This window comes from Equus asinus, chromosome 11 (assembly GCF_041296235.1).
Source record: "Equus asinus isolate D_3611 breed Donkey chromosome 11, EquAss-T2T_v2, whole genome shotgun sequence".
NCBI lineage: Eukaryota > Metazoa > Chordata > Mammalia > Perissodactyla > Equidae > Equus > Equus asinus.
Window position 1 is genome coordinate 32,890,734 of NC_091800.1, and position 9,126 is coordinate 32,899,859.

The window sequence follows — 9,126 nt, forward strand, 5'->3', positions numbered from 1 at the left end:
CTCAAAAAGGTAAAAATAGAACTACCATATGATCCAGCAATCCCACTTCTGGGTATATATCCAAAAGGAATGAAAACAGGATATTGAAAAAATATCTGCAGTCCCATGTTTATTGCAGCATTATTCACAATAGCCAAGATACTGAAACAACCGAAGTGTCCATCAATGGGAGAATGGATAAAGAAGATGTGGTATATATATACAATGGAGAATTATTCAGCCATGAGAAAGAAGGAAATCCTGCCATTTGTGACAATATGGATGGATCTTGAGAGCATTATGCTAAATGAGATAAGTCCCAGACTGATAAATACTGTATGGTATCACTTATGTGTGGAATCTAAAAAAGCTGAAATGGGGCCGTCCCTGTGGTCAAGAGGTTAACTTCACGCGCTCCACTTCGGCGGCCCAGGGTTTCACCGGTTCAGATCCTGGGCGTGGACATGGCACCGCTCATTAGGCCATGTTGAGGTGGCATCCCACATGCCACAACTAGAAGGACTCACAACTAAATAAAATATACAACTATATACTGGGGGGATTGAGGGAGAAAAAGCAGAAAAAAAAAAAAGATTGGCCACGTTGTTAGCTCAGGTGCCAATCTTAAAAGAAAAAAAGCTGAAATGGTAGAAACAGAGTAGAATGGTGGCCACCAGGGCCAGGGAGTGGGGCAACTGGGGACATGTTCTTAAAGGATATGAAGTTACAACTAGAAGATAAATAAATTCTGGAGACCTAATGCACAGCATAGTGATTATAGTCAACAATACTGTATTATCAACTTCAATCTTAAATGTTCTCACCACAAAAGAAATGATAATTATGTAAGGGTATTAGCTAATGTTATGGTGGTAATCCTATTGCAGTATGTAAATGTATCAACACTCATTTAATAATGTCATTTTTAAGAACTATCACAAAGTATTTCATAGACTCTTTGTAGAGACTTACAGTTTTGGTTAAACATACTAAATTTGGTCAGAACTGGGAGCAGGCATTCTTAAGGGCCAGTATTTGTCTTCATTTTCCGTGTGACCTTTCTATACCAAGTCAACTTCCCTTCCTCAAATAAAATAAGAATAATTTTTAAAATAATAATAAATAAAATAAGATCTGTGGAATCTAGGCTTCCATGGGTTTCACTTACCTACATCCTTTTATAACTGAGGTAACCATTGGCCTCTTTTTGATGAATATGTACTAATAATATCTCTAAAATAAGAATTCCTCTAAACATGTAATTCCTCTAAATTTGTCTAAGTACGTAAATTCCTCAAATTTTATAGTAGAGAAAACATTTTAAAACAATCAACATACAGGGGCTGGCCCCGTGGCCGAGTGGTTAAGTTCGCGCGCTCCGCTGCAGGCGGCCCAGTGTTTCGTTGGTTCGAATCCTGGGTGCGGACATGGCACTGCTCATCAGACCACGCTGAGGCAGTGTCCCACATGCCACAACTAGAGGGACCCACAACGAAGAATATACAACTATGTACCGGGGGGCTTTGGGGAGAAAAAGGAAAAAATAAAATCTTAAAAAAAAAAAAAAATCAACATACATTGCATCCATTTTTCCTTGAATGTATGATAAAATTAAGTTAAGTTCTTTGGAATAGCATCCTGGGGACACATTTTATGAACAGTGCCTTGAAATGTTTTTCAGACTAGATGAGATTTTGGACCCCAGAATATCCAATTTTTATTTTATTTATATGAAGGATAAGAAATATCCAGGATTTCGTTTTAACTAAGTTCCAGCATGTTTCAGAGCACCTTGATGAAGCTTTGTCTTGTTCGTCTTTTTTTTTCCTTCTTCTTCTCCTCCTCAAAGCCACCCAGTACATAGCTGTATATTCTAGCTGTAGGTCCTTCTGGCTCTGCTGTGTGGGACGCCGCCTCAGCATGGCTCCAGGAGCAGTGCCATGTCCACGCCCAGGATCCAAACCAGTGAAACCCTGGGCTGACAAAATGGAGCACGCAAACATAACCACTCGGCTGGGGGCCAGCCCCTCTTGTATATTTTTTGAAACACCCATGATTCTGCAATTCCATTTTTAAAAAATAACAAAAGTTGCCTCACTTATATGAAATTTCATGTTTCCAGAAGGGGCGCTTCACAAAGGTTAGGCTACATACCAACATTCCAGCATTTTCTGTGCCTGAATCATTTTTGCAGTGCAGGGTGAATGTAATCTACTTATCTGCCCCTCAATTAAAGCCCAGCTCATATGCCGTAATAATTTACTCAAAACTTAGTTGCTTGCCCAGTTCTTGTGCCAACTTCACGTTACTCAGGGTATCCCTGTATATCCAAGCTAGACATATGGTATCATTTTGTGTTTTTGTGAAAACCTCAGAATAGCTACCAGAGAATATTTTGAATGATTGCTTCTGTCGACTATGTGATATAATTTTCATCCTTAAAATTTCCATTCTGATCAACCATACTCTTTTTAAAAAAAAGAAATTTAATTTTGAGGTTAGTGTACATTCACATGTAGTTGTAAGTAATAATAGAGAGAGATCTCATAAACTCTTCACTGACTGTCCCCCAGTGGTAACATTTTGCTTGATTATAAAACAATATCACAACCAAGAAATTGACAGATTGCAAATCATTGACATTCATACATTACCACTTTTACATGCACTTATTTGTGTGTGTGTGTTTAATTCTGTGATATTAGAACACCAGTACAATCAAGATACCAAAAAGTTCTATCGCAAATATCCTTTGTGCTCTGCTTTTATAACCACAACCTTTTCCCTCCTCACTTCCCTAACCCTTGTTAGCCCCTAGTCTGTAATCCAACTGTGTAATTTTTTCAAAGAATGTTATGTAAGTAGAATCATACAGTATGTAACCTTTTGAGATCTTTTTTTTTTTTTTCACTCAGCATAGTCTCTTGAAATTTACCCAGGCTATCTCGTGTATCAATACTTCACTTCTGGATGTAGACATTCTGAACGGTGCAGTAGCAACCCCCCAGAAATCTGCTCCTCCATAAAAGCAATGAGAACACTAGAAAAACTCTCAGAATAAACTTATGAGAACTCTGGAAATTAACTAAAGGCCTGCAACATTCCAAAACGTGCTTATTCAAGAAAAACAGCTGAATCTCAGTGAGAACAGTAAGCCCTGTGGTGTTTTAAGATGCCCTCCTCCCAGCACTCTCTCCCCAGCTCCATGGGAGCCTTGAAATTCAACAGCTTCGCAACTACAATCGCTGTGAAAAACAGCAGTTTGGCAGCCACTGGAGGGGGCGGAATGGATTTGGAGCTCCCTAAAAGCCATATCCCCAGATAATTGTCACTAGTTAACCCATCTGATAGCTCACTGAAAAGCTCCATTATCAGGACTTCTCTTTATATGACCCATTTCAGAGTAAACAACTTGACATACAGGGCATTTGCCAAAAAAAAAGAATAAAGAAAAAAAAGAAAAAATCAGTGGCACAAAAGAAAAAATAGGTAAATTGGACTTAAAATTAACCTTTTGTGCTTTATATGATGCTATCAATAAAATGAAAAGACAACTCATGCAAAGGAAGAAAATATTGGCAAATTATATAGCTGATAAGGGTCTTGTGTCTAAAATATGTAAAGAACTCATACAATTCAATGAGAAAAATATAAATAACCCAATTGAAAATGGAGAAAGGATTTGTACCAGACATTTCGCCAAAGCAAATATATACGAGGCCAACGAGCACATGGAAAGATGGTCAAAATCAATAGTCATTAGGGAAATGCAAATTGAAACTACAGTGAGATACCACTTCACACCCACTTGGATTGCTGTAATAAAAAATAAAACAGACAACAACAACAACACAGAAAGTAACACATGTTGGCAAGGATATCGGAAAACTGCAACCCTCTCAGAAAACGGTTTGCAGTTCCTCAAAAAGTTAAACATAGAATTACTATATGACCCAATAATTCCACTCCTAGGTATATACTCAAGAGAACTGAACACATATGTCCAGGAAAAAATGGTACACAAATGTTCACAGCAGCATTATTCATAACGGACAAAAGGGGGGAAAAAACTAAATGCTCATCAACTGATAAATGGATGAAAAAAATATCAGTATCAATGCATGGAATATTATTTGGCCATAAATAGGAATAGAGTTCTGATACGTGCTGCAACATGGCTGAACCTTGAAAACATTAAGTGATAGAAGCCAGACACAGAAGGGCATATATATTATAATTGCATATATATGAAATATGCAGAATAGGCAAATCTTTAGAGACAGAAAGTAGATTAGTGGTTACCTAGCACTGGGGGGCTGGGCATGGGCCTATGGAGGGTTAGGAGGAAATGGATACTGCCTGCTAATAGGTATGGAGTTTCCTTTCGGGGCAAGAAAATGTTTTGGAATTAGTGGTGATTGTTATACAACTATTTTTATATTGTGACTGTAGTAAAAAAAACAAGTGAATTGTAAACTTTGAAAAAATGAACTTTATGGTATGTGAACTGATAGATCAACAAAGCTGTCATTTTTTTAAATTTTATTTTTGTTTTGTTTTTTGAGGAAGATTAGCCCTGAGCTCTTTTTGCTGAGGAAGACTGGCCCTGAGCTAACATCCATGCCCATCTTCCTCTACTTTATATGTGGGATGCCTACTACAGCATGGCGTGCCAAGCAGTGCCATGTCCGCACCCGGGATCTGAACCTGTGAACCCTGGGCCACTGAGAAGCAGAACGTGCGAACTTAACCACTGCACCACTGGGCCAGCCGCTGTTATTTTTTTAAATAGTTCATTTCCTTTATATTGCTGGATAGTATTCATAGAATGTATGTACCACAGTTTGTTTAACCATTCACCCACTGAAGGACATTTAGATTTGTTTCCAGTTTTTGGCTATTATGAATAAAATAATGATTGCTTGACATGAAATAATACCCACTTTTAAAATACATAAAAAACTCTTATTTTCGTGTTGAATCCATGCAGTTTGAGGGGAATTTGAGCCAGAATAATAGCAATAATAATGCTTTAATTAGCATTTGTGTTTCTTAAATTATTTTTATTAATAAAGACTGTAAGACTCCCTTCTTTATTCTTTCATTTTACTGAAGCTTATGTACCCTTAAAGTCAAGATCTATGATATATCCATGTTCTGTGCTGGACTAGCCGTTCTCTGCTTTGTCCAGGATCAGGGCCCATTGTTTTATTTCCTGTAGGGCCTTTCTCACAAGCTGGAATTATTTAGTGTATTGATTTACTTAGTCTTTATTCTCTGTCTCCTCCACTAGAATGTACACTCCATCATATGAGGGACCATGTCCATCTTTTTTTTTTTTTTTTTTTTAAGATTTTATTTTTTTTTTTTCCTTTTTCTCCCCAAAGCCCCCCGGTACATAGTTGTGTATTCTTCGTTGTGGGTTCCTCTAGCTGTGGCATGTGGGACGCTGCCTCAGCGTGGTCTGACGAGCAGTGCCATGTCCGCACCCAGGATTCGAACCGATGAAACACTGGGCCGCCTGCAGCGGAGCGCGCGAACTTAACCACTCGGCCACGGGGCCAGCCCCCATGTCCATCTTTTTCATCAGTTCCTAGCATAGTGCCAGACATGGAGTCGGTGCTTCTGAAAGAAGACATAAATGAATGTGCTTGGTTCCTGTCTGTGTTTATATGACGGACACCTGCATTTATAGATCTGCATTTATGGTGAGTTATCTATCTTTGAGGGAGAGCTATTATCACACCATTTTTTCTGGTTGTTATAGCAACCCACTGGCCTTCAGAGCTACAAGTTAATTCTGATGCATTTATTTTCCCAGAAGACCAAACAGTATTTTCAATTATGAGATAATGATGCTATTATAAATCACATTTCTCACACTATAAAGGGGTATTGGGAGGTTTTCTCGTTATCTTTTATGAAGATGGCAGAGAATTAGAAAGGAAACAAATCTGTTCAAACCAATAAATGCTAGGAAAAATGAAACAAAACAATATGACACACATCTCCACTTCCAACCCTTTCATATTTCCTCCAAATTCTCCACCTTTCCACAAGCATCTGTGAATTTGGTTGGGTTTTCTGTCTAAGTTGTTGCAGAAATTTTGAAAGGTAATTGCCACAAAACAAACACTAAAGAGCTCTGTTACAACCTAAGTATTTTCTCTTTTTCTCCTCGATGCCTGTTGCTTAAAATTTCCTGTTAAATTAACAAAGGATAATAGGTTTACAAAAGTTGAGATTGTTCTGAAAAGGTCCAATATAAGGTACGTCTCTATCTCACCCCCACCTCACATTTTAAGGACAGGAAGTGAGAAAAGTTTTATTAAACTGGGTTAGTCGTCATGGAATACTCATTATCTGTTTAATAAAACAGAGTTTATCATAGCCATTCAACCAGCTATGAATGTAGTTTTTAAAAGGCATGAATCTATTTTCTGATGGTAGATACCCTAAGGGGATTTTACATGTATGTTATACTGTATTTTCGACAGGCTTTGGTCACACGTACTGGGGAGAGACAGGCACTGCCCAGTTCCAGGGTAGAGCCTGTAATAACTACTTCACGACACCCTTCCTCTGTGCAGTTCTGAAGGCTTTTCTCTTACATAGGGTTATCATACCCACCAGTAAACAGCCCCATAACATTGTCTAAAAGAAGTCATGTTGTAATTGGCTTACCTTCTGGGCTTTGACGTTATAAAAGCAGTAACCACTTAATACATTCAGCCATCTTTAATACGCAATGGGGATGCTGTCATGAGCACCAAGAGAAAGATAAAGAGGGGCAGCATAGCCTGCAGTGTCAGGATTGCAGATTTTGGGACCAGAACTCCTTCGGTATTTTTTTTTTTTTTTTTGATGAAGATTAGCCCTGAGCTAACTACTGCCAATCCTCCTCTTTTTTTGCTGAGGAATGCTGGCCCTGAGCTAACATTCATGCCCATCTTCCTCTACTTTATATGTGGGATGCCTACCACAGCATGGCTTTTGCCAAGTGGTGCCATGTCCGCACCCAGGATCTGAACCGGGGAACCCTGGGCTGCCAAGAAGCGGAAGCCGTGAACTTAACCACTGCGCCACTGGGCCAGCCCCGTCCTTGGGTATTTTGATATACATATTTGTAAGAACTTCATTTTAGAAATTTCTATGCTTTTTTATTCATGTAAATAATCACTGAATCCCACACCACGTTAGATTGGATGTCAAACCTTTGCAACAGCTAAATCTAGATATTTGTCTGTTGATAAAAATTGAAAGTGGTCCACTCAAATAGAAGGTTTTGCCAGGAGAGAATCAGATGTCCAGTGATAGATCTTGCAACGATTGCTTTCTAGAGTCACTGTATCCCAGGTCTAATGCTCTTCTTGGAAGTTTGGATATTCAGTTCTTGCTATACCTTGATGTGGTTGGGTTTGGGTACTGAATCAGATCAAACAAACCATCAAGAATCAAATGTACAAAAGTTATAATACTGACATATTATCTTATAATTTAAAAAATATAGCTTTTTTTTAAGATTGGCACCTGAGCTAACATTTGTTGCCAATCTTTTCTTTTTTCTTCTTCTTCTTCCCCTAAAGTCCCCTAGTACATTGTTGTATATTGTAGTTGTGGCGTTTCTGGTTGTGCTATGTGGGACGCTGCCTCAGCATGGCCTGATGAGTGGTGTCATGTCCACGCCCGGGATCCAAACCCGGCAAAACCCTGGGCCGCTGAAGTGGAGCACACGAACTTAACCACTCAGCCACAGGGCTGGTCCCTAGCAAATATAACCTTCAAATCAACTAGACAGATTCTGGTGATTCCTGATCAGCACATAGTCTTGTGCTCCAATCTTCATGAGATAAATTACTGTCAGAAGGTCACTTCATGGACATGGATTCAGAGTTTACAGAGTAAGTTGGATGATTTTAATGCCCGCTGTCAAGGTAGTGTGAGAAGCAGGTGCATTTGCCTTCACTGTAATGTTAGACCTGAATGGACAGCTATTTTTTTTGCCAGAGCTGGATCTACAATGCCCATGATGGCATGGCCAAGTCTATCCTAGCTTCTATGCTGGAACTCACTCCTCTCCTAGCCCTCTTTTACAATGTTTCCCCACACTATTTTTGCAGCTACATCATTTTCTCAATCAGATTAATAGTAAAGTTGTGGGTTGGGACCTATTTTGCCTTATTAAGATTACATATCTTCTCTGATTATTTATTTTCTTTGTAATTTAACTCTTTGAGGAGCATCATATACATCCCAGTTTCCAATTTTGTGTGTGTTTTGGGGGGAGCCGCATGTGTTTCTTGCCTCCACGTACTACTAAGTCTTTAACCTGTTATCAGAATATCATTAACAATGTGTCAGTGATTTGGTCATCTAAGTCTCATTAATTTTTATGAAATGGAAATGTGCAGCGGGCACAGGGAAGGACATCTTTTATGATGTGCTATGATGAATTTCATAAATTTGGAGATGGATCAACAATATGATTTTTGGTATAAGTTTAGTGAAATATTGAACATAATTCTGTCTTATTTTTCCCATGGTTGGAATATGTAAATATTGAAGCATTAATTACTAGGCTCAGCTCTATTTAAAATGGAAATTCTAAAACACAATCTTGGTAGAAGTGTAAAGCAAAATTGTTTTTGTGTAGAAATGCAGTAATTGTGCAAATTTCAGCAAAATTTATCTTCAGATATCTTAGTCTCATTAAATGAAATAGTGTATGAAAGCATATAATACAAAATTTAGCATGAAATAGATGATCAATAAATATTAGTGCCTCATAATATTATAGACAAAATGTTCAACATACAACAACATGTATCAATCATACCAAGAACCAAGAAAATCACAACTTGAATAAGAAGACAATCAACTGATGCCAACACAAATGAATCAGATGTTGGAGTTATCTCGCAAAGACTTTAAAGCAGTCATGATAAAAGTACTTCAATAGCCTATTATAAATTCTCTTGAAACAACAGAATAGACAATCTCAGCAAAGACACTGAAGTTATAAAACAGAACTAAGTGGAAAGTATAATATTGAAAAGTACAATGACATAAATAAAACAACTACTCTACTGGATGGACCCAGTAGTAGAGTGGAGATTACAGCAGATAGACTCAGTGTTTTCAGGGCAG